The sequence below is a fragment of the Eublepharis macularius genome, chromosome 5, assembly GCF_028583425.1.
Source record: "Eublepharis macularius isolate TG4126 chromosome 5, MPM_Emac_v1.0, whole genome shotgun sequence".
In the NCBI taxonomy this organism is placed as follows: Eukaryota; Metazoa; Chordata; class Lepidosauria; order Squamata; family Eublepharidae; genus Eublepharis; species Eublepharis macularius.
The window spans coordinates 142416069-142422081 of record NC_072794.1 but is presented as its reverse complement, the minus strand read 5'-3'; positions in this window follow the sequence as shown (position 1 = coordinate 142422081).

Here is a 6013-nt window from a genome sequence, read left to right as displayed (position 1 = left end):
TTGTTCTCCTCTGGAATTTCCATGAATCCTATTTCCATCTTGCTTGCTTTTCATGCATTAATGCAACAATCACCACCTCCAACCCATCCATGTGTCTCGTGTGGCAACAGAAGAGTCATCATCAGTCCCCGGCTGAATCTTTTGCCCTCTGCTTTCAAAAACCCTGGCCTTTCCAGTGATATGGAGTGACCTCTGCTGGACAAAGGAGGCGGTGTTGTCCAGCCGTGATTAGTCCTTAGATCATTTGTTCAATAGAAAGACCCGTGAACCACCCCCCAGAGTGGCCGTCCACAAAATATTTCATGATAACAGCAGTCAGGTGCAAGAAAATATAGGAGATTTTTGTGGTGTGGTCCTGATTATTCTCCAGACAATGTTAATCAACTTCATACATTGACTGTTGACTTTAGATCAGAGAAATAGACTTTTAGATCATTGTCAAAATGTCAAAGTTGCTCACTCTAGGTATCTGTTTTATTTATGAGTCCTTTTTAAAAAGTTTTTTTTAGTTTTTAGCAGCTTGGCCAGTATAGATAGGGTAACATTTTTGTTCATTTGTTTTCACATCTACTGGATTCTGAAAGCTCTGTGTAGTTTAAACAACACATTAAAAGATTTTTAATAACCAATTAAATGAAACAGATAAAACACTTTAAAAATGTTTGTGGGTGATTGGATGAGCAGCAGCAAGAAAAGGAATAGAAGATATCGTCACGTTCATGCTTACAGGATTTATCTCTGTATAGAAAGCAAAAAGATTTTCTGCAAAATGCCACAGTTTGGAGTGAATTCTGTTGACCGCATTGATTTTATGCAATCATTCCATGGTGAGATTTGTGGCACTAAAGGATCAAACACACATTTGGCTCTCGGCTACCAGAAAATGACAAACCCAGTTTAAATGGTGGCTTTCATCTAGCCGGTACCTAGAGAACTGAAAGCATGTTGGATCATTTTACAAATTCCCGTCCATCTCAGAGGATTATTCTGCTCTGACACTCATATATCAAGGGACTCCGATGGGTAGATTTGCCCTTGACCTATTCAAAAACTCTCTCAGTGTCCTTGCCAAGTTGCACAAGAATCTCTCCTTCCAGTTATTGCAGATATGACTGCACTGAGCAAGACAAGCGGTTGTGTGGATAGAAAAGTGTGGAAAATAAACCAAACTTGAGAAGGAATATTTGGTGCTTAGCATTTTCCAGATTCTGACTGGCACAGGTAAATATTTAGTGAGGATATGCAGAGTATGACCAACCTTGTGTTTTCTGAAGTGTCTCACCTGTGCCTGATCACCTCACTTCCTGCAAGATAAGAGCTGAACCACAGTGAACCAGCTAATCAGATGTGACATTTATGTGGCCGAAACTGATCCTGAATTCACTCCTTATAATAATAATAATAACTGCACTTATATACGACTCTTCTAGACAGATTAGTACCCCACCCAGAGCAGTGAACGTTAGTGTTGTTGTTATCCTCACAATACAGCGGGGGAGCTGGGGCTGAGAGGAGTGGCTTACCCAAGGCCACCTGCTGAGCTCATGGCAGTAGTGGGATTCAAACCAGTAGAGTGTTGATTTGCAGCCAAACCACTTAACCACTGTGCTACAGCCGCTCTCCACAGAATATTTCATGACAACAGTTAGGGTGGACTGGCAATTTAGCTTACAGGGAAATTTCCCAGTGGGGCCTGGGGGCCACTGATGGCCAGGAGCAAGCAGAGGCAAGTCCCAGCAACTTTGTCCAAGCCTCGGGGGCTGCTCGGCCAGGACCCCTCATCAGCAATGGCAGTTAGGGAATGATGCCGTGAATGACCTCATACCCATTGCTGGTTCCACTGCGCTGAATGGCCCTGCAGTGCTGGCTTGTAAAACAGCAGTTGCTGCTCAGCTTGGCTTGCTCTAGGGCCACGTTCACTTGCCAGTCCACTCTTGATGACAGCAATCGAGTACTAAAAGCAATATGACTTTCTCTTTAGGTTTTTTATGGGGTGAGCTTGGCTATCCTCCAAACATACATAATCAACTTTTCACTCTGCCTATAGATTACAGATAGAAAGAATAGGTAAAACTCAGGATAAGCTAATGCTGAGCCAGTTTCCGCTGTGTGAAAATAATATCTAAAATCTAGAGTACATTCAGCTGTCACATCCATTCCATATCTGCCCATTAAAATGATGATAGAGTGAATAGTGTGTTGTGTTTGGGCCTGGGTTCAAATGCTGGGTAAAGTCGATTGTTTTTCTGATCTCAGAGCCACAGATTGTCATCTATGAAGTAGGATTTAGAGTAACCTAATGTACATGGTTGGGATAAGGATGAATAAGGAGATGGTGTTCCTGACCCCAAAACCTATACAGGATTTGGGGTGGGTACACAGGGCAAAAAACAAAACCACTGCAAGGTTTGTACCTAGAAACAGTTTTCAGCATTTCTGTACAGTGCGTCTACATCACAAATTTACAAAGCAATCCTAAGAACACTTTCCTGAGAGTAAGCCCCATTGAATAGACATGAGTAGGATTCTGAGTAGACTTGTTTAGAACTGTCCTCTTATATTTATTTAGGAAATCTATATGCCGCCTCTCCAGACCCGCTCAAATCACATAATAAAATCAGTCAATTAATTGAGTTGATTTAATGTTCATTACCTCTCCCTTGGCAACCCTAGGAAATATAAATCAGGGGGTTGGACTATTTATGTCAAATCTATAATTCTCAGCACTCTCTCCAGACTCTGAGAATTCTTTGAGATAAACCAAGTCAGTTAAATTGTATAAAATTTAGCCCTGCGGGATCACAGGGAGGTGGAGATGCAACTGGGCTGTTAGAAGCTGGCTACGGGGATTCAGCTCCACGATGAAGTTTTGGCTTGGTCGCTGTGAGGACGGGCACTGTTTGTGAGTTGTCATGAAGTCAGGAAGCCCTCAGTGGTCAGCGAGTGGGGAGTTTATGCAGAAAGGGCTACATCAAGTCTGGAGGTGACCCAAGAGGGCATGCTAGAAAGAATGAGCCCACAAAGGAGGAGAAAGACCTGTTCACCCCCAAAACAACTTCTTCCTGAGGCCTTTGGGGAGGTGACCTATAATGCAGTTGTTCTCCTTGACTCATCACAAAATTATATATGTAAGTTAGATGTCTCCCTGTTGTGGGCTTGAGTACAGATGCCTCCTCATTAGACAAAGAGACTGAAGGCTCAGATGAGAAGGAGGCTAAGCCACTGGTACCACCAGAGAAGGAGGCAGTTGAGACACCTCCACCCCTTTGATGCAAACGAGGAGCCCAAGGAGGCTGAGTCAACCGCCTTCTGCCTCAGCCTTGGACCCTGAGCCATCTACACCAGAGCCCACTGCAGCACCCGAGGTCTTTCCACAACTGACTCGTCAAGCCTCACTAAGCCAAGAACCACCCCTCCCACATCAGAGTACTTACCCCTGTGATGAGGCACTGCACCTTTAAGGAAAAACAGATGGCTCCTGGAGGCAGGGATTGCACCCCCACCTCCTGGAGGCCGTATTTAAGGCTGCAGCTCATCACCAGCCTTTGATGGAAAAACATCTAAACTATAGCACTGTTCGCTCCAGCAACCTGACTCCTGGTCCTCAGCCTCAAATAGGAAAGCCCCTATTTCTGTTTCCTCAGTCAGTTTATTCAGATACTTATATCCCACCTGTCTCTCCACTGAGGACCCAAAGTGGCTTACAATGTCATTCTCTCCCCTCCTCCTTAACAACAACCCTGTGAGGTGGATTAGGTCGAGAGAGTGTGACTGACCCAAATTCATCCTGCGAGCTTCAAGGAAGAGTTGGGATTTGAGCCTGTGACCTCCAGATCCTACTCTAACCACTACACTGTGCTGGCTCTCGAGTGTGGTGACCGGAATGGTGATTGAAAGCATGCTGTAAGATCCAGGGCCACTTCCAGCATATTCTGATGATTAAAGAGATCTTCCAAAAGTAACTTCTATATCCTAAAACCATCTAGGGTCTGTTACATTACTTCTTCTGAGGACTATGTCCATATGAGTTTTCCTTGGGAGCCCTGGCGTGTGATTCAGTATAACCAGCCTCCAGGTATTGCACGCAGAACCCACACTTACAGCTGAATGCTTAAGTGGGAATCTCCATGCTTAAGTGGGAATTGAGTGTTGAAGGCCAGAATTGCAGGGGGATCTCTTTTCATGCCTTGCTTGTTGGCTTTCTGAGGAATCAGGCTGTCCTGAAAACAGATTGCTGGACTAGGTGGGCCTTAGTTCTTCTGTTCTGTTTTCCTATGCTGCGGAACTATCAGTGGCTATTAGCCACAATGGCTCAATGTTCAAACGTAGTGTACCTCTGAATACCAGTTGCAGGGGGGCAGCAAGAATGGGAAACTTTGGCCATTTCCCCTCCCCGCACCCAGCTTTTGAGCTTTCCAGGGTATCTAGCTGGCTATTGAAGGAAATGGGAAGGTGGGCTAAATGAACCCGTCTGATCCAGCAGGGCTCTTCTTAGGTTCTTAAATTCTCGGTGAGGGACACAGAGAAAGACACACACACAGCTGTAGAAATGCTGCTTCTTGGAGATGGGTGACTAATGCTTCCCACACTTCTTCACTTGGAGTACAGGAAGATGTACGGACAAGACAGAGAAAGACCATGAGATACAAGGAATTCATGAGTACGTGTGCCGAGTCACATCAGCCCTTCTAACACATTCTCAAACTTTTTTGGCTTGTTTGGTTTTGTAGAGCAAAGCCCATCCAAGCAATCATCTTGTCCACAGTATATCAGTGGCTTCTGGCAAATGGGAGATGTGCAGATTATAGGCATTTTCACAGACACTGCTTTGAGCCACCCTTGTGCCATTTGGGCGCAGGTGTCCATAGCAATTGGAAACAAGGGAGTTTTAAATGGAATGCACTTTCGGTTACCAGTGCTGGTGTTCTGTTTCTGTAAACACTGTAGATGCAGGAAATGTGACAACCAGCTTAAGAGAAACTTCAACTTTGTTGATGTTCAACAACGCTTTACAGCCCAGTAAACTGCGATCTAGGCATATGTCAGAAGAAGCCTGTAGCATTGTTATTTAAACAGGTTTTTACACTTGCAACATGCTTTCTGTTGCTCACCTGCACAACTCTCTTGCAGGTCACTGTGAACCCAATTGCAGACAGAGAAATGAGGCTGAGGCTCAGCCAAGGCTACACACGGCAGAGACTGGATTTGAAATTAGATCTTTTTTGGCCAAGATTAATACATGATCCAGTGACCCAAAATGGCTTTCTGGTTGTCATGAAGATGAGGGTCAGAAGACCTGTTCACCCAAGGGTGACCAGGGTGGCCCCAAGGTGAAATCTACTATCCAAGATCTATTAAGCATAGGTGCCAGGTACTGAAACAGTGAAAAGCCTCCCTATTGAGTTATGGCCTCCCTCCCTTTATTTTTATTTATTTATATCCTGCCATTCTCCCCAACTAGGATCTAAAGCCGCTCACATCCTTCTCCTCGCTTCCATTTTATCCTCACAACAACCCTGTGGGGTAGGTTAGGTCAAGAGAGAACGATGGCCTAGAGCCTGAACTTGAACCTTGGTCTCCCAGATCCATCCACATCACACTTGCCAAGGGCAAGATAAAGACTGGCGTACGAGGAACCATTCCATCCTCCAGGCTTAGCACAAACCTGAAGTGTTGGCAAAGTTTTTAAAAATTCAAGGGGAGTTGGTGGGAAGCAAAGTGCATTTTCCCTTTGGTGGACTGCAACACTCGTCGTTCTTTTTGGCTGTGGACTACTGGCTAATTGGCAGCGGACTGCCCGCGGATGCCATGCGGGCTATTGAGGATCAGATGGGCTGCATCACAGGGTACCAGAAATAAATGCCCCCTCCCCGCGCCAACATTCCCCGCGACTGGCATCCGCCAGGCACGCACCCTTTGGTCTGCCTTCCTCCGTCCGCTCAGCTTCTCTCCCTGCCTCTTTCTGTCTTGTCTGCGTCTCTCGTCCCTGCCTGTTCCCCTCCCCTCTCTTCTG